Source organism: Triticum aestivum, chromosome 4B, assembly GCF_018294505.1.
Source record: "Triticum aestivum cultivar Chinese Spring chromosome 4B, IWGSC CS RefSeq v2.1, whole genome shotgun sequence".
Classification (NCBI taxonomy): Eukaryota; Viridiplantae; Streptophyta; class Magnoliopsida; order Poales; family Poaceae; genus Triticum; species Triticum aestivum.
The window spans coordinates 194,765,840-194,787,167 of NC_057804.1; positions in this window are offsets into that span (position 1 = coordinate 194,765,840).

The window sequence follows — 21,328 nt, forward strand, 5'->3', positions numbered from 1 at the left end:
TCTATCCACACGAGGGCTTGGTGCTCTAAGCTGACAGGTCCCAGTCCCCAGGCAGGCTTCAGGCATCGGTGGTATGCCAGGTCGCGATGTCGTGGTCAAGGCCAGGAGGTGAGCGGCCCAAGGTCCAGTAGGAGCCCCCGAGGTGCGATGCTCAGGAGGTCCCCTTTAGTGCTCAAGAAGCCTCTGCTGGGCAAGAAAGGAAGGCAACGTCACCGTGACAGAGCCGCACTGGGCGAGGTTTTAGCATCACGTTGATTTAGCTTTTGCAGGGGCGTGACTTATCTCGTGAGCTTGGAGTTGTTCTTGGGTGAGGTGCCGGGCCTGTGCGCCTGCAGCTGGGGTGTCGCTGGGTCAGGTCCTCGTGAGCTTCTCCCCTCTTCCCCGCACTTTCCTTCATGCTCTACGTCCTCAGTTCCTGGCCCTCGAGCGAGCTCAGCCGCCGCTGGTATGACAAGTCGCGATGCCGTGGGTCAAGGCCAGGGGGTGAGGGCTGGAGAGCCAGTAAGAGCCCCTGAGTCGCGATGCTCAGGCGCCCCCCTTTTAACACGCGAGCGGATCACACGGGAGAGAGAGAGAGAGCGAGATCACGACGCCTCCACGCTATTCCTTAGGAGGGTCCTATACACCAGCATGAGGAAAACAAGGACTGCCATTATGATTGCCAGCCAGCCATTTGTTGCTCCGAGGGAGTGATTGAGGCACTGAGGGCCTGGTGAGGTAGCGCTTTGCGGGGATGCCACGGCCAGAGCTTGACCACTCAGATTTGTCGACGTTGCAGGGACGGACCCATGCGCAAGCATCATGCCAGAGCGAGCGTCTCCAAAGGTAGGTGTCAATCGAGCAGGCGATTATCTCAAGCAGGTTAAGCATGAAGAAGCAAATCAACTTAGATAGATGCAGAGAAAGGCACACGCCTGGGTCAGGCCCGAGCGGCTTGGGGATGATGCAGCCCGGGGGGCGCCCCCAACAAGGTAAGCTGAAGACATAAGCAAAACGGATACATGCCGCGGGGACAGACCCACGCGACGTGGGAATGATGCAACCCTCAGGGCGCTCCCAGCTGAAACGGAACTTGAGAGAATTCACCTGATACCATTGCAGAGCGAGTGTCAGAGTAGCTGTTGGTGCGTGGTGAGGAAGCCGATCCTCACGAGCCCTCAGTGCTCCGAGCCTCGGGAGGCTCGGGAGGTCCGGGCGGCTCGGCGAGATCCATCTCCATTTCCTCCAGGAGCGTGCGATGCTTGGCCACCTAAGCTTCGATAATGCTCCTCATTAGGCGCTGGTGAGCAGCAGCCTTGTTCAGCAGGCCGAAGGGCATGCAAACGTAGATGTGAGGTGGACCCTTCCAACGTCCCATGCGCGAAGGCCAGAAGCGCTCTTGCGATGCGAATCGATTGAGCCCTGGGTAGTCGATGCAGACGCGCAGCCCGCCATCCTCGCCTGGATGGGGAGCTACGCTGGCCAGGCAGCGGTTGCCGCGCATGACTCTCGATTCCTGCAACTCCTGAGCGACCTTGGTGATGAACTCCTAAGGGTTGGGCCCTCCTTGCCTTATGCCTTCCTGAGGGGAACGTGTCGTGAAGCATACCTCCAAGTGGTGCCCGAGCGCCTCACTTGTGATCTTGGCAAGGTCAGTGGCTCCCCAAGAGAGAGCCCCCAAGCCTTGCCCGAGGAGGGCGCCGGGTGCGCCTCCCTATGAGACGGAGGGTGGCGCCCCTTGGATGGGCGCATGTCCGGATGTGGCGCCTCCGGAGGTGCCTACCTCCTAAGGCCTTGAGTCAGGTGATGTCTTCTTCTTCTTGGGGGCTGCTTCAGGAAGGTTTCCACTCTTGTTGTCTAGGTCCTCGATTGACGCGGCTTGGAAGGCGCGCTCGAGAGAGCACACCGCATCCTTCTCTTCACAGGGGACCGTGATGACTCCGCCACCTCCTAGCATCTTGAGGACGTTGTAGCCATGGTGAGTCACTGCCATAAACTTGGCCAGGGCGGGATACCCGAGGATGGCATTGTATGGCAGGCGAATGTGGGCGACGTCAAAGTCAATGAGCTTGGTACGGTAGTTCTTGCGCTGCCCAAAGGTGACAGGGAGGCGGACCTGCCCTATCGGGACAGTGGAACCATCAGTGACTCCTGAGAAAGGCTTGGTTGGTTGAAGCTGATAGTATGGCACTTGGAGGTTGTTGAACGTCTTGATGGACAGGACATTGAGCCCTACCCTGCTGTCAATGAGGGTCCTGGTAACTTGCACATTGCTGATGACTGGGGAACAGAGCATCGGGAGGACACCGGCTATTGCCGCGCATTTGAGCTGATCGGCCGAGCTGAACGTCATGGCGCATGCGGACCACCTGAGAGGGCGCATGGCCTCAAGCTTGGGGAGGACTACATTCACTTCGCGAGCAAACTGTTTGAAGATGCGCTGAGAGGCTGGGGCCTGAGTGCTGCCCAAGATGCAAGCGATAGCACGCGGCTCCCGGAAGCCCCCAGCCCCCTCGTCCTGATGATGATCTTCATTCCTTCTTGGTGGTGGTGGCAGAGGAGGAAGTCCTGCGTTGCCTTGCAGGCGATCCTCACGAGGTTGATCCCTCCAAGCCCCCTCATGAGGCTGGTCCTGCCAGCGGTCCTCGCGAGGCCGGTCATGCCACCCTTGGCGAGGACCACGGTCGTCCCATCGTCCTCCACCTCTTCCTCCGCCTCAGCCGTAGCCCCGGTCGTTGCGCTTGGGGCGTCGACCGACACGGCCTTCTTGCACGGCCCTGAGCTCTTGGCATTCGTTGGTGTTGTGGGTATGGAGATCATGGTATACACAGTCCCGGCTGCCCTTGGACGACTCCGGCTGATCCCTGCCGTGCTTCATGTCCAGCTCCGCTGCGAGCACAGCTGCTCCCTTGCGCTTCACATCCTTGCCCTTGGCTTTATTCTCTTCCGGATCTGCAGCCGGGAGCTCGAGAAGGGAAAGGTGTCCCTCCTCAGCCCTTGCGCACTTGGTCGCCAGGTTGAACAACTCCAGAGACATGCACAGATCTTCGTGGATTGCCAGTTCCTCCTTCATCTTGACATCGTGGACGCTGTCAGAGAACGCCGAGACGATGGCCTCCTCGGTCACCTTGGGAATCTTGAGGCGAGCGTTGTTGAAGCGCTGGATGTACTTCTGCAAGGTCTCTCCGGGCTGCTGCTTGATGAGGCACAGGTCACCCACGGCCGGCGGACGGTCGCGAGTGCCTTGAAAGTTGGCAATGAAGCGAGTGTGCATCTCGTCCCAGGAGGAGATCGTGCCAGGGGGCAGGTTCAGGAGCCAGGTGCGGGCACCGTCCTTGAGTGCCATGGGAAACCAGTTCGCCATGACCTTTTCGTCCCTATTGGTAGCTTCGATGCCCAGCTTGTAGAGCTGTAGGAAATCTGCGGGGTTGGCAGTGCCGTCGTAGCGAGGAGGCAGGTCAGATTTGAACTTGCCTGGCCAGGGGACACTGCATAGCTCGGTGGTGAAGGCGCGGCAGCCTGCGGTGGCCACTGGAGCTCTCTGCTGATGCGGGGCTTGCTCCTGGGGATTCCCGCGTGCCGCTGCTTGGAGCAGCACGGGGTCTTGATGACTTGCTGGCGCAGGGATGCGGTCGTGGCGCACCGGTGCCAGGAGCACGCGTGCACCTTCTTGGAGACAAGGGATTTCTTGGCAGCTCCTTTCTTGTCGTGCAGGTGCTGGGGCCGCGCGCCTTGGTGCCAGGGTGCCTTCTTGGGGAGGAGGTGGCGGAGGCGCCTCCTGATCTGCGCCATCTGCGTAGGACGGAGGGCGAGGCAGCAAGAGGGATGGCGCAGGGGAGCCCCCTGCAGCACTGATGAGCTCGATGATGCGAGCGAGCCACTCCTCGTAGAGGTCGTCAATGGGACGGTAGTGTAGGAGCTCATGCGCCAGGAGCAACACGGCGTGCGCGTCCGTGGGGGCGCGACGAGTGTGGGACGAAAAACCAGCTGGAGTCAGCGACGGGGTGGTGGTGCGGCCTTCCCGCCGCACCAAAGGATGCAGCGAGGAGGCCTGTTGATCGTTCCCCGCCGGGCTAGTGGGGGCGTTGGCGGATAGGCGACGGGGAACGACGGGGACATCCACCGACGGGAGCCATCTGGGTGACGCAGGCGGCGAGAGCCGCCGACGCTCGGCGCGAGCCCGACGAGCGTCAGCCATGGACACGACGGGTGATCGAACATGGAACAGTGGAAGAAAGATTCCGGCGCACCCCTGCCTGGCGCGCCAAATGTCGAATGTTGGGTTCCAGCGGACCCTTAAGGTTCGAACTCTGGGGTGCGCGCGAAGATCTTCCCCCTACCTATCCGCGACTGATTGCCTCGCGAGAATCTAAGATAAACGATGACCAACTCAAGGGACACAAGATTTATAATGGTTCGGGCCACCGTTGTGGTGTAATACCCTACTCCAGTGTGTGGTGTGGTGGATTGCCTCAGGGGCATATGATGAACAGTACAGGGAAGAACTGCCTTGCGAGAGGTGTTCTTGAGCTGATGTGGTGCTCTGCTTGTTCTAGTTCTCACCTGGTCCGATGCCTATCCATGAGATGGCTAGCCGTATTTATAGAGGCCCTGGTCCTCTTCCCAAATATTGAGCGGGAAGGGCGCCAACAATGGCCATTTTGAAGGGGAACATCTAGTACAAGTTATCCTGACTAAAGTTGGTCTTCGGCTGCCAAAGGCACTGGTGATGACGCCGTCTTGGGCTCCACGGTGACCTCCATCCTGCCGCTCTGCTGGTCTTGGTCTCGTTGAACTGAAATGGCAACCTTTGCCTGATGCCTCGGTACTCCACGCCTGTGCTTGCCCCCTTTGCACCAAAGAGGAAACAAGGACACTGCGCAGGCCGACGCCCGCCTGGCACGCGCCTGGTCTCGATCGTCACGGCTTGCGTCACGAGCACCTCGCGAGGTACCCTTGCATTGATCTCTCCGCCTCCTCGCGAGCCTGCCCGGCCAGGCCGCTCATGAGGAAGCCTTGCGTCGTCTGCCCCGCGAGGCTTGGCCCCTCGCGAGGGTCTTGAGTTTGCGCTGATGAAGATGGGCCATACTGGGCCACTGCTCGAGCCACGCCGCAGGCCGCAGGCAGGCAATTCTGGGGACCCCCGTTCCCAGAACACCGACAAGAAACTTCAATGCCACAACAAGTACCTTTTGCAAAACTTTTTTGTTTAACTGCTTTGCTGCTGCAACAACCGGTTACAATGATGTTAATAACTACTTTTCAACATCCAATTGAAACTCTTTATTTCCTTTTTTGTTTAACTAGTTTGTTGTTATAACTCCCGGTTGAGATGTTTTGCCAACTTCAAATTTTCAGAATCCAATCGGAACTTTAATGGCAAAACAGGTTAGCCCAAGATCAAAGAGCGAGGTACCCATGGACGTTGTATCATCCCACAGCAGTGGCACCGGCCCAATCATGCATCATGAATTGCCAGCTGCTGATGCCAATCATGCATCATGAATTGCTAGCTGCTGATGCTATAGAGGCTAAACTAGTGGTAGAAAGAGATTCTTCTTCTCCACTTAGAGATGAAGTTGACATGTTGAGGAAGCAAACAACACAATCACAAGCAGTACTCAAGACAACCATCAAATATTTGGTGGATTTCAAAACGAAGCAAGCTAAGACTGGCCGCATTGTTAAGGTCCTGAAGGAAAAAAAAGGAAATTAAATTCCCACTTGGTAAATCATAGGTGAAATGTTCTTTCCATCATTGATTAACCTTTGTGTTGTTTGTTCATGTAATCGGTTAAACCATTTGTTTTAGAGATCATGTAATAATTGTTTTTTGTTTTTTGGTTTGTAATTTTATTTGAGCAAGTCTGTATTAATTGATAAGACTCGGAGACATTTCATTTTGATTGCTGTGCCAGACCTACAAATTTGCCAATCGGGCTGAATGTGCATTCAACAATAATAGTAGTATAGATGGACCATAAGTGGCACGCATCGGAAATGGCCAAGATGTTGTACTAGCTTCTCTAAAAAAAGATGCTCTTCTAACAAAAAAAAGTATAGCGGCCTGGCTTATGTATGTTAGTTGATATTATTGATTCATATACTCTAGAAGTGTTTATATGTCTGTTAGTTTTGTACATTATTGGTTGATTGACTCGATATTTGAATCTTGATACATCGCTTGTGTACATATCTAAATGGGAGTACACATTATGCTGCATGTGACATTTGAGTTGGACATAAAGTGTTCCAAATATTCGAATTCACCTTAAACTGGATTCTAGCTTCTGAATTCGAGTATCGGCATTTGTAAATCATATTCATATATGACAGTGGAATACATCTTTGTCGTGCTTTTGAAGATATATAAAAACACATAAAACGATTTATAAAGATTCGTATAGGAATACAAAATGGATTCGAATTTAGTTGCTAGGGTAAACGTGGATGCTTATTGTCCCAAAATTTGAAAGAAGCGGCAAAATGTCCACTGCCATGTCGGCTGCCTGAAGCCAAGTGTTTGGGAGATGGAAATTACTGTCTACCCCTTACACGGACAATCCATCATCCCGATTTCCACTTCTCTCAATAGAGGTAGGTTAGTAACTTCAATTAGACGTGACACGACCACATCTGAGCCCATTTCGACACGATGGGCGGCAAAACACATTTGATTCAAGCTCGTCTGAAAGACCTCTATTTCTCCCTCCATCTCCCCATTCATACACGGTGGGCGGCAAAACAAACTCGACTAAATCGATGTAGGCAAATAATTTAAATAGGGGCAGGTTTGTAACTTCACTCAAACGTGACACATCCGCCCTACACCGTGGGTGCTAACCATGGGTGCCAAAACACCCTCTCCTGCCCGAAATCACTCTGGGCAAATATTTGCGAGATGCGAGATTACCGTCCTATCCACAACCAACAAGACGTCCAAATTTTAAACGGGGGCTAAGTTTGTAACTTTCCCATATTTCAGACAGGCGCGTCCCAAAAACATGGTTCGCCGTACCTCTCCCTCCATTTTCCCATCCATACACCATCCTTGCTAGAACACCATCCCCACACCAGCCTCCTCCGTCCACCACCCCATCCATCGCCGCCGTCCTCCACCCCATCCATTGCCGCCGTCCTCCAACCCATCCATCGCCGCCGTCCTCCACCCCATCCATCGCCACGTCCTCCACCATGCCGAAGTGCCTACCAAGACCGCGTCGTCCACTGCTAGAGATGGACGTTTATCATCCATGGTGATGGACCAAGAACCTTGCATCGTTTCCTCTCGCTTCATCGGCATCGTCATCCTCTTTGTCATTGCCGCTCACATGACCTTCTCTTCCACCGCAACAGGACTTATCACCTGATGCACCTGTCTACCATCACAGATCTGCTTCAACACCACCGACAGCCATCGCACCCCCGATGCCTACATAGCGCCGCAAGAGAGGTGGTACTTCATATCTCCACAACTTTTTGATCTCAACCAGAAAATAGATCGTAACTTGGTTACTATACTTTCTTTGAGCTCTTAGAATTTAGTTCTTAGTTGGAAGCAAACAATGGATGCTAAATAGCATTTCCACGGTTTGCATATTTAAATCTGCCATGGCACAGTCATAATAGGGTTTAATTGATCATGCTTAGGGTTTAATTGATCATGTTGGTTCCGTGGTGGTTTCTTTAATAGAAATCGGAGGGGAAACCCTCTTTTGCTCAAAAAATGCTTAGGGTTTCCCCCTTTTATGATCACTATACGATCAACATACATGCTTCATGTCATAATAGCACTGCTCCACCCATCAAGCTAAACAAGCTTAGTTGTTCAAATACAAATCTGATATTATTAAAACAGAGTCTTTTAATTGGTCAGCTAAATGTTCCTAATTTAGTTTCGAAAATGCATGTTCGTCGCTTGGGTGTGTATCTCTACAGGGTGCCCATGATGGGCCGTGGCCCACCCTGGGATTTTGGGTCGGCCCAGGCCCCGATTCCCCTCTATTCTGCTGCGAGCTTTCGATCTCTACTCGCCCCCAGCCGCCTGCCTCGCCGGCGACTTGCCGTCCGCGGACGGCATGACTCTAGGAGGAGATGACGGACTAACAGGAGGTCAGGAGCCGCTTGCCCAACAACGTCACCGCTGCCCGGGCGTGCCGCCGTGCCTACCTTCCCAGTCCATTCAGGCCTCAGGCATGCAGCACCCACTAAGCCAACCCCATTTATCCTAAGATACGTCCTCAACACTAAGCAACCACTCCTCATCACCCATTTTCTAATTTACTCATTACTCATTAGGCATGACTGTCGTTAGGGTTTGTTGTGTGCTGAGTGCTACCTACACTTAATGGTTCAGATGTATTTCAGTAATCTTTAGTACCTGTAAAGTTCACAGGGTTTCAAAATTCCAGCCCTAGGAACAGACACTAGTCATTTTGGATTGTTGGTCGTAGTGACATTGACCTAGATTACTACTGCAGGTCAGGTTTGTTGACAATTTTACTTGTCTTTCTTACTCATTCGATATGATATCCAATTATTCATGTCGATTAGTTGCAAACAATAAGTGCTAGACAAAATTCTTGGATCAGATTTTGGACGGTCTCTTACTGCAGTTACAGTCCTGCATACCTATCCTAGTAAGCTCACAAGTAAATGATTGATTCACTACATCTATGCTTGCCTTGTCGTATTTGTTGTCAGTATTCTTTTAGGGTTTCTTTGTGTGATCTCTTCCATCATGTGTGGGCAATGAGCACTGCATTGTATAGAAAGAAAGTGTCATTTCTAGCTTTTACATAGACTAGAATCTTTTACATGGAATACAATCTGCCTACTTGCTTTGTGTCGCACTACTAGCACTCCACCCTTGAAGCTAAACATTATGCCACTGATAATTCCTTAGTTTATTTGTTCAAATACGAATTTGGTATGATTCTAATGTTCCTACTTCAGTTTTGAAATGTGTGTCTTCCTGTTATACAGACATAAGAGGTTTGTATTTCTGTGTGTGGTCTAGTCAACATGGTTGGGGGGTTGAACTTCGCATATGCAGGGGTTTATAGGGAGACACTCTTCGAGTTGAATCCACAATGCATTCCATAGATTACCTGACTAGTTTTTGTTTTCATTAATCTCAGATTTTGAACAACATCATAATGATTATGATCTTGCACGCATGAAAATAATAAAGCTGAACAATGCCATGGCTGTCAAACTTGGCATTAAGGGACTGAAATCAAGTCTGGATGCAATGCAATGCAAATGCTCTCCACCTACAGATTCATGCTCATAATATGATCCTAACAGTGATTCTGAGCTAGAGGGAGACCTAAGTCAATGTAGCTCCCTAGTGGAGGAGTCAGAGGCAGATGCCCTATCTTATTCACCCATCAAGGTGCTTGCTCTAACTTTCCAAAGTCATATTGGTCGCACATATCTTGCACCTGATGCTTCGCATTGCTTCTATTTTGTTGCACTGCCATTAGCTTAGTTTACACATTGTGTATGTGAATACACCCTGCCTATCCATTTTCAGTACATATTCCATCTGTCATCATACCATATTTATCCATTCAAATGTTGTTCTTGTGTATCAGACATTCAAAAGGAAGAGGGTGATTGCTGATCGCGGAGGAGCACGAGCAAAGTATTTAGAAAAGGTAGTGACACATGATAAATCAAATAGCCCATTTGGTGTAGTTGCAATATCATCTGACCCACAACACACCCCAACTCTTGTAGATGCTACGTCTTGAGCTTGCGTTGGTTTTCCTTGAAGAGGAAAGGGTGATGCAGCAATAGTAGCGTAAGTATTTCCCTCAGTTTGAGAACCAAGGCATGAATCCAGTAGGAGGCTCCTCAAAAGTCCCACGCACCTACATAAACAAACAAAGAACTCGCAACCAACGCAGTAAAGGGGTTATCAATCCCTTCACGGCCACTTGCGGAAGTGAGATCTAATAGAGATAGTATGATAAGATAAATATATTTTTGGTATTTTATAATATAGATGCAAAAAGTAAAGATGCAAATAGAAGTAGATTGAAAGAAAATATGATAAGAGATAGACCCGGGGGCCATAGGTTTCACTAGTGGCTTCTCTCAAGATAGCATAAGTATTACGATGGGTGAACAAATTACTGTCGAGCAATTGATAGAAAAGCAAATAATTATGACATTATCTAGGCATGATAATGTATATAGGCATCACGTCCACAACAACTGGACTGACTCCTGCCTGCATCTACTACTATTACTCCACACATTGACCGACTCCTGCCTGCATCTAGAGTATTAAGTTCATAAGAACAGAGTAACGCCTTAAGCAAGATGACATGATGTAGAGGGATAAACTCATGCAATATGATATAAACCCCATCTTTTTATCCTCAATGGCAACAATACAATACATGCCTTGCAACCCTTTCTGTCACTGGGTAAGGACACCGCAAGATTGAACCCAAAGCTAAGCACTTCTCCCATGGCAAGAAAGATCAATCTAGTAGGCCCAACCCAACTGATAATTCGAAGAGACTTGCAAAGATAACTCAATCATACATAAAAGAATTTAGAGGAGATTCAAATATTTCTCATAGATAAACTTGATCATAAACCCACAATTCATCGGATCTCGACAAACACACCGCAAAAAGAGTTTACATCGAATAGATCTCCACAAGAGAGGGGGAGAACATTGTATTGAGATCCAAAAAGAGAGAAGAAGCCATCTAGCTAATAACTATGGACCCGTAGGTCTGTGGTAAACTACTCACAACTCATCGGATGGGCAAGGATGTTGATGTAGAAGCCCTCTGTGGTCGATTCCCCCTCCGGCAGAACGCCGGTGAAGGCGCCAAGATGGGATCTCGCGGATACAGAAGGTTACTGCAGTGGAAATTGTGTTTCGTTGGCTCCCTGGATATTTTCGGGGTACGTAGGCTTATATAGGAGGAAGAAGTACGTCGGTGGCCGCCCGAGGGGCCCACGAGACAGGGGGCGCGCCCTATAGAGGGGTGGGGGCGCTCTCCTATCTCATGGAGGCCTCGGCTGCTTCTTGACTTGCACTCCAAGTCCTCTGGATCGTGTTCGTTCCAAAAGTCACGCTCCCGAAGGTTTCATTCCGTTTGGACCCCGTTTGATATTACTTTTCTTCGAAATACATAGGCAAAAAAACAGCAATACGGTTGGGCCTTCGGTTAGTAGGTTAGTCCCAAAATGATATAAATGTGTAAAATAAAGCCCATAAACATCCAAAAGGGGTAATATAATAGCATGGAACAATCAAAAATTGTAGATAAGTTGGAGACGTATCAAGCATCCCCAAGCTTAATTCCTGCTCGTCCTCAAGTAGGTAAATGATAAAAAAGAAATTTTTGATGTGGAATGCTACGTAGCATAATTCTCAATGTAATTTTCCTTATTGTGGCTTGAATGTTTAGATCCAAATGATACAAAATAAAAGTTCATATTAACATGAAAATGGTGATACTTCAAGCATACTAATCAAAGTAATCATGTCTTCTCAAAGTAACATGGCCAAAGAAAGTTATCCCTACAAAATCATATAGTCTGACTGGTGCTCTATCTTCATCACACAAAGTATTTAATCATGCACAACCCCGATGACAAGCCAAGTAATTGTTTCATACTTTAATAATCTCAAACTCTTTCAACTTTCACGCAATACATGAGCGTGAGCCATGGACATAGCACTATATGTGGAGTAGAATGGTGGTTGTGGAGAAGAAAAAAGGGAGAAGATAGTCTCACATCAACTAGGTGTATCAACGGGCTATGGAGATGCCCATTAATAGATATCAATGTGAGTGAGTAGGGATTGCCATGCAACGGATGCACTAGAGCTATAAATATATGAAAGCTCAACAAAAGAAACTAAGTGGGTGTGCATCCAACTCACTTGCTCACGAAGACCTAGGGCATTTTGAGGAAGCCCATCATTGGAATATACAAGCCATGTTCTATAATGAAAAATTCCCACTAGTATATGAAAGTGACAACATATGAGACTCTCTAACATGAAGATCATGGTGCTACTTTGAAGCACAAGTGTGGAAAAAGAGATAGTAGCATTGTCCATTCTCTCATTTTCTTTTTTTCTTTTTTTCTTTTTTTCTTTTTTTCTTTTTTTCTTTTTTTCTTTGGCCTTCTTTTTTTTCTTTTTGGCCTTTCTCTTTTTTTTCTTTTTTTTTCTTTTTGTAAAGTCCGAAGTCTCATTGTCACATCCCTAGTCTGGTATGACCTAGACTAGCTAGCCATTTGTGCATCATATTTAAATTTCATTTAAATTTGAAATGAGGATTGGTGGAACCCTCAGAATCATTTTTGAAAATGACCCAAATAAAAATCTCTCCAAAAGGGTCCAAGAAAATGCTCATGTTGCCCTCTGAAAATATTGGACAGAGATAAAAATCAAACCAATATTTTTAGGAGCTCATGGATATTTAATTTTGGCCACTTGGATCAATCCGATAATTATTTGCTTTGGATATATATTGTTATATATATTAATATATGTCCAAAAATTATGCCACCTATTGGGGAGCTCTGGAATAATATAGCTAGCTCCTGCAAAAATTGGCATAAGGTAATTAAATGATTTAATATTTTAATTAAATCAAAACAAATGTCAGAAAATTTAGAAAAAGAAATAAAACAGGAAAACCTTACCTGGGCTTTGGCCTGGCGCCTCTGGCCCAGCAGCAGCAGGCCGGCCCAGCCAGCAGGCGGCCCAGGCCGCCTCCTCCTCTGTCGTCTTCGTCCTCGACAGAGGGAGGGGAGCGTGCCCGGCGCACGCGCGCGCCACCGCGCCACGCCACCTCCCTCCCTCCCTGCCTGCCTCTCCCCTCCTCGTTTGAATGCCCTGGAACGACGCCACGCGCCACCCCGACCTCTCTCGCACTCTCCCTCACCCTCCTCCTCTCCCCCTGCTCTCTCTCTCTCTCACCCGAGAATCACCGCCGCCGTCGACGAGCATCACCGTAGCCACCGCCTCCCCCTCGCCTCCCCGACACGCTCCGCAGATCCGCCGCGACCCTCTCTACCTCCTCGTCGAGCCACGAAAGACGGAGCACCCCATGGAGCCGTCGCCGTCGCCAACTTCACCTCCGGCCGCCGTGGATCCTCGTCGTCGATTCGGGAGCTACCGGGCATCCCCGACCTCGCCCTCGCGCTCGCTGGTCTCGCTGTGAGCCCCCGCACCGAACCCCCTCCTCCCCGTGCTCGTTTGCCCCGTCTAGCTAGCTCAACCACCGCGCCCGTAAGTTCCTCGCCGCCGGCCATGGCGCCACGGTGGCATGAGCCGAAGCCAGCCACTCCCGCGCGCGTCACCGTGTTCCTGGTGACGCCAGGAGGCCGTAGGAGCCCTCCGCTTCCACTGCCGTGCACCACAACGCTCCCCGCAGCCCCCCACCAGCTCCCCTGGTTGCGGACGACGACGGGCTACGCCCCGGTGGTCTTCGCGCGACCAAACGCCGCTTGTAGCGCAAGTCCGGCAAGTCGCTGCCGCGCTATTGGTCGCCGCCGGCCAGAACTCCGGCGAGCTGACGTGGCTCTGTTAATTAGGCACTAATCCCCACCTACTGACGCTGACAAGTGGGCCCCAGGGCTTAGTCAAAGCTAACCAGCCCAGGTTTGACTCGGGGTTAACCCCAGTGTCACTGACGTGTGGACCCCACACGTCAGGTTTGACCCTGGACAGCCGCGTTGACCGCTGATGTAGTGATGACGTCATGCTGGCGCAATAATATGATTTCTGGATTTAAATTAAATCAGGAAATTCCAGAAATTGATTTAAACTTCAAAAATTCATATCAATTCAACCGTAGCTCAGATTAAAATAATTTATATATGAAAAATTATCAGAAAAATGCAATCTTTCCATCTGTACTAGTTTCATGCATGACAAACCAACTTATACATGATGAATATGAGAAAACACATTATGGCATATATAAGAGACTTAATTTAGAATTGCATTTGAGCTTATGGTTCAAATGGACTTCAAATCAAATGATTACTAGTTGCATTAGCTCAAACAACATCACATCTTCATGCCATGTTCATGCATCATATTGTTGCATATGTTTGTGTATTGATTGCCGGCACCGTTCCTTCTCGATAGGTCCTGCTCCAGAGCTGTTCCAGAGTACCTGTCTGTGAAGCAGTGCCTCCTCCGTTGATTTACCAGGCAAGCAAACCCCCCCTTGTTCATTCCGATACAATCCTAATCTCTCGCTCCTGCTCTCAGTTATTGCATTAGGACAACAACGATTCATCTGCTACTTCGTGCTGCGGTAGTTGAACCCATTCCTCTGCATGACCTGTCATTGCCATAGTAAATAGTTGAAACCCACTAGCATGTGTAGGAGTTGATTGAAGCCACTGATGTGTTCCTACCATGCTATGCCTGCTATTGCTTAGAGTTGTGTCAGGTCTGATTCATTGGGAATGAATTGGAGTGTTACGATATGTTCTGGTGCTGAGAGTTAAGTGTGTGAACACGATTTGGTAAAGGTAGCGGTGAGAGGCCATGTAGGAGTACATGGTGGGTTGTCTCACTGGAACCGTCCTTAAGCACAGAGTTCTATGTATGTTGTCCAATGACTCGATACTACCACACATTGGGCTCCGGGCGCTCCAAGCCCTCTCGACTTATTAACCAACTTGATCTCTGTCCAGGAGTCGCAACTAGTTTCTGGTGTTTGTAGGTAGTGTTAGTAGTCTACCAAGTGGCACCCGGCCAGGTGGGCTTGGGACAGACTAGGCACCAGTGGCACGGTGTACCAAGCGTAGATCCATCTGGCGAGGTGGGCTTGGGAACCCTGCACACATCGTTTGGGGCCGTGAGTGAAACCCCGGCCAGATCTCCTTGCGGATGGAACCCGAATAGGCGATAAACCTGGATTAGAGTCTTGTGTGGTTAGTCAGGTCGTGGCCGACACCCTCGCCAGGCTTCCGCTTGAAGGTTGCCGAGATACATGACCTGTACATGGCGGTAAGTGGCGAGAGCGTGTGTGAAGAAGTACACCCCTGCAGGGTTAACATGATCTATTCGAATAGCCGGGTCCGCGATTATGGACTTCTTGGATGCCTACATGGTACATAGACAACTTGAAGTGGATACTATAAAATGCTCAAGACAAGTGTGAGTGCTATGGATGGCCTTCTCGTAGGGAGACGGGAATGAATCCATAGTAGTGTATTGTGTGGTGATTAGTGGACTCGTATGCGCCATATCACCTCAAGAGTTTCTGGTAGTCGTAGAACAGGTTAGCCACAGAGTCAAAGCTGGCTTGCTGCAACTAAACCCCACATTACCCTCTTGATACAAATGCATGTATGATAGGATCTGATGTAAGTCTTGCTGAGTACCTTTGTACTCATGTTGCTTTATTTATGTTTTTGCAGCGGAGACTTCGGTCTTCTAGTGTTCTCGTGGACTTCGACTAGTAGCTAGTACCTCAGCTACGATCTTGATCGGACGTTCTAGATAGTCAGGCTTTCAGCCTTTTTCATTTATAGATGTCTGTACTCAGACATGTAATGCTTCCGTTTGTTGCTTGATTGCTCTGACTGTTGGTTCATGTGACCCCTGTTTGTAATAATGCTGTGATGGCTCTTCTGAGCCTTTATCTATATGAGTTGTTGAGTTATGCTGTGATGCCATGTTGTACAACACATACTTGCATGTTATGCGTACGTGTAATGTGTATTGCTATGTGTGGGATCTGACTATCTAGTTGTTTATCCTTAGTAGTTCTCTCTTACCGGGAAATGTCTCCTAGTGCTTCCACTGAGCCCTGGTAGCTTGCTACTGCTCCGGAACACTTAGGCTGGCCGGCATGTGTCCTTCTTCGTTCCTGTGTCTGTCCCTTCGGGGAAATGTCACGCGATGAATACCGGAGTCATGTTAGCCCGCTACAGCCCGGTTCACCGGAGTCCTGTTAGCCCAGTGCTACAGCCTGGATTCACTCGCTGATGACCGACACGTTCGATGCTGGGTAATGGATGCCTGTCCCTGTAAGTTAGTGCCGCTTTGGGTTTACGACTAGCCATGTCAGCCCAGGCTCCTTATCATATGGATGCTAGCGACACTGTCATATCCGTGTGCCAAAAGGCGCAAACGGTCCCGGGCAAAGGTAAGGCGACACCCGTGGGGATACCGTGCGTGAGGCCGCAAAGTGATATGAGGTGCTACATGCTAGATCGATGTGGCATTGAGTCGGGGTCCTGGCAGCGCTGGTATCAGAGCCTGACTGCCTGTAGGATTACTAAGCCAAACCGGTCGAAGTTGAGTCTAAAAAATCTTTAGTTATGTAAGGGAATTGATTGTGGGTTGGAACGTAAGGCTCTTTTTACTCCTTATACCTGATGACCTTCTGATCTGAGTCGTCCTATCTTTCCGATGGGATTAAGGAACTAGGCTTCTCTTCCGTCTATCAGGATCACGTGTTACTACTCCGTAGTCCCTTAGGATTGGTTGATCAGAGTCATGCCCCAGTTTTCGAGTACTTCCGGTGTAGTCTGTTTAGTACTATCTCAGAACCTTGAGTGATGATGATGAGTATGTTACCACCCCATTTTTAGTAGGATGTCTCATTCTGAGCATTTTACTGTCGTTATGCTGCCGGAATTTCCCTAGGAGTTCGAGTGATACTAATCCCTTGTCCTACATTCTATAGCCTATAGATTGATGCTGATTCCGTCCTTGGTTTCGTTTTGCAGGATGTCATCAAGTTCTATTATTCGTAGACAGAACCATGGAGATGGTAGGAATGAGGATCCTCCCGACCCGTCTTCGTTGGCAGAGTTCATGTTAGAAATGGAGAGGAACAAGCGTGAGTCTAACCGTTTGTTGGCACGTATCGAGGAGAACACCGCACTTCGGTCCAATAAGTCTGTGACCATTCATGACTTCATTCGCTTGCACCCACCTACCTTTCATCATTCCATCGAGCCACTCGATGCAGATGACTGGCTCCGTAGCATCACTCATAAGCTGCGTTCCGCGAGCGTAGCTGAAGATGACAAGGTCACCTATGCCACATACCACCTGGAAGGTCCTGCTAGTCTTTGGTGGCAGAACTATGAGGCTATGCTTCCAGCTGGCCAGATTCCTACCTGGAGAGATTTCACCGAGGCTTTTCGCGAACATCACATTCCTGAAGCCCTCATCGATCGCAAGAGAGAAGAGTTCTGTAGTCTCACCCAGAATAAGATGGCTGTTGATGCTTACAGCAGAGAGTTTGAGAACCTTGCCCGCTATGCCACAGAAGAGGTGTCCACGGACGCCAAGAGGCAGGCTAGGTTCCGGAAGGGTCTCAACCCCAAGTTGCGTCGTGATCTCCACCTGCATCATTGTGATACATTCCAAGCCCTTGTGAACAAGGCCATTAATGCAGAGACAGCTCAACTCACTTACGAGGAGTCTCGTAAGCACACTCGTGATTTGGAATCTTCCTCCGGTTCTAGCTCTCAGAAGTGCCGGATTTGGGTTCCAAACTCCGCTCTTCCACCCAAATATGTACCGAGGCCATCTTATGTGGCACCTCATCAAGTTCAGCAGTATGCTCCACCCAGGCCTATTGGTGGACCGCCTTCTAATGCAGGTCCACATCCTACCTCCAAGATTTGTTACAAGTGCGGAGAGCCAGGCCACATTGCCCGTAATTGCACTCAGACCAGAGTTGCTCCACCCCAGCCCAAGAAGTCTATTGGACATGGTAAGCCATCATGCAAGATGATCAGTGCCAAGTCAGCTCCCACTGAACATGGACGTGTGCATCACGTCTCAGCTAAAGCCGCTCATGATGATCCAGATGTCGTTCTTGGTACACTCCTTGTCAACTGTCATCCGGCATCGGTTTTGTTCGATACTGGAGCGTCTCATTCCTTCATTTCTGAAAGCTATGCCCGCTTGCACGACATGTCATTTTGTGATATGCCCTCTCCACTAGTCATTCAAACTCCCGGATCCAAATGGCAAACCTCTAGTGTAAGCCATGGTAACGAAATCCTTGTTGACAGACTTGTATTCCTTGCATCACTTGTAGCTCTCAAGTCCTCAGATATTAACATCATCTTGGGTATGGACTGGATGACAGCTCATCATGCCAAGATTGATTGTTACACCAGATCTGTTCAGCTTACACACCCATCTGGCAAGATAGTCACTGTCTCCACTAGAGTTGCAAAGCGTCAGCTCTATTCTCTTAATGCCAGCCCTCTTCCAGACCTTGAAGATATCCCGGTAGCTCGTGACTTTCCGGATGTCTTTCCAGAGGAACTGCCAGGTGTTCCCCCTGACAGAGATGTAGAGTTCGTCATAGATCTTATTCCAGGAACTGCTCCAATCTCCAGGAGACCTTACAAGATGGCACCCTTAGAACTAGACGAGCTTAAGAAACAACTTGATGAGTCCTTGCAAAAGGGTTTCATCCGTCCTAGTTCTTATCCTTGGGCTTGCCCCGTCCTCTTCGTCAAGAAGAAGGATGGTACGGATCGGATGGTTGTAGATTATCGCCCCGTTAATTTGGTTACGATAAAGAACAAGTATCCGCTCCCCAAGATCAACGACTTGTATGATCAGCTCGCTAGATCCTCAGTCTTCTCCAAGATGGATTTAAGGTTAGGATACCACCAAATCAAAATCAGAAACGGGGACATTCCCAAGACAGCTTTTGTCACTCGTTATGGCCAGTACGAGTACACCGTCATGTCCTTTGGTCTAACCAACGCCCCAGCCACATTCTCCCGCTTGATGAACTCGATCTTCATGGAGTACTTAGATAAGTTCGTCATGGTTTACCTCGATGACATTCTTATTTACTCGAAGAACGAGGAAGAGCATGCCGAACATCTTAGACTTGTGTTAGAAAAACTCAGAGAGCACCGCCTTTATGCCAAGTTCTCCAAGTGTGAATTTTGGTTGCCAGAAGTGACCTACCTAGGCCACGTAATCTCTGGTAAGGGCATTGCTGTCAATCCCGAGAGAGTTCAGGCTGTTCTCGATTGGACTCCACCTGAGACCGTTAAACAAGTTAGGAGTTTCCTTGGTCTAGCCAGCTATTGTCGCCGCTTTGTTGAAAATTTCTCCAAAGTAGCCAAACCCCTCACGGAACTTCTCAAGAAAGATAAAAAGTTCGAGTGGTCCCCACAGTGTGAGTACAGTTTTCAGGAACTGAAAAGACGCCTGACTTCTGCTCCCATACTTGTGCCACCGGATTTCACTAAAGACTTTATTATCTACTGCGACGCCTCACGACAGGGACTAGGTTGCATTCTTATGCAGGATCGTCATGTGATTGCCTATGCATCTCGACAGTTGCATCCACATGAGGAGAATTATCCTACACATGATCTAGAGCTTGCAGCCGTAGTCTATGCACTCAAGACCTGGCGACATTACCTTCTTGGTAAACGTTGCGAGATCTACACCGATCACCAGAGTCTCAAGTATATCTTCACCCAACCGGATCTGAACCTTAGGCAAAGACGTTGGTTGGAGTTGATCACAGATTATGATTTAGGGATTACCTACACCCCAGGCAAAGCCAATGTCATGGCTGATGCTCTAAGCCGTAAATCCTATTGCAACAATCTCATGTTGCAGCAAGGCCAACCACTTCTCCATGAGGAATTCTGTAAGCTTAATCTTCACATTGCTCCTCACGGATTCCTTTCTACCCTGGTGGCGAAACCTGATCTTAAGGATCAGATTATCGCAGCTCAAAAGCAAGACACAGGAATTTCCCGGATCAAGAGAAACATTAAGAAGGGAGTTGGTGGATGTTTCACTATGGATGATCGTGGTGTTGTTTTCTTTGAGAATCGCTTGGCGGTTCCCAAGAATCAACATCTTCGACAACTGATTCTTAAGGAGGCGCATGAATCTCCTCTTACGATTCATCCCGGTAGTACTAAGATGTATCAGGACCTACGCCAGAGGTTCTGGTGGACTAGGATGAAGAGAGAAATCACTCAGTTTATTGCTAACTGTGACGTTTGTCGTCGCGTTAAGGCAGAGCATCAAAGACCTGCTGGCACCCTTCAGCCTCTAGCTATTCCTGAATGGAAATGGGATAAAGTTGGTATGGACTTCATCACCGGTTTTCCCAGGACCAAAAGAGGGAATAATGCTATCTTCATAGTCGTTGATCGTCTTTCCAAAGTGGCTCACTTCCTTCCTGTTCGAGAGAGTATCACTGCTAGTCAGCTTGCTGACTTATATATTTCTCGAATAGTGTCACTTCATGGTGTTCCACTAGAGATCAATTCAGACCGTGGCAGTCTTTTCACTTCTCATTTTTGGGAGAGTTTCCAAACTGCCATGGGAACCCATCTTTCTTTCAGTACCGCTTTCCACCCTCAATCAAGTGGTCAGGTGGAACGGGTCAACCAAATCCTCGAAGACATGCTTAGAGCTTGCGTTATCTCATTCGGTATGGATTGGGAGAAATGTCTTCCTTTTGCCGAGTTTGCCTATAACAATAGCTATCAATCCAGCCTCAAGAAAGCTCCTTTTGAGGTTCTCTATGGACGAAGATGTCGAACACCTTTGAACTGGTCAGAAACCGGTGAAAGACAATTCTTTGGACCGGACATGATCCAGGAGGCAGAAGAGCAAGTTCGCATCATTCGTGAGAATTTGAAAACAGCCCAGTCTCGTCAAAAGAGCCAGTACGATCGTCATCATAAGGATATGACTTATGAAATTGGCGACCAAGCTTACCTTCGGGTTACTCCTTTGAAGGGTACCCATCGTTTCGGTATCAAGGGCAAGTTGCTCCTCGTTACATTGGTCCCTTTCGCATTCTCGCTAAACGAGGAGAGGTTGCCTACCAATTGGAACTACCCCCACATCTTTCTCGAGTTCATGATGTCTTCCACGTCTCTCAACTCAGGCGTTGCTTCTTGGATCCTATCCGCGGAGTGGATCACGAAACGCTTGATCTCCAAGATAACCTCACATACCGAGAGTACCCGGTTCGCATTCTTGATCAAGCAGAGCATGTCACTCGACGTCAGAACATCAAGTTTCTCAAAGTTCAGTGGTCTCATCATTCCGAGAGAGAAGCTACTTGGGAGCGAGAAGATTGTCTTCGACTGGAGTACCCCGCTTTCTTTCTGTCGACCCCTGAATCTCGGGACGAGATTCTTTCAAGTGGGGGCGAGTTGTCACATCCCTAGTCTAGTATGACCTAGACTAGCTAGCCATTTGTGCATCATATTTAAATTTCATTTAAATTTGAAATGAGGATTGGTGGAACCCTCAGAATCATTTTTGAAAATGACCCAAATAAAAATCTCTCCAAAAGGGTCCAAGAAA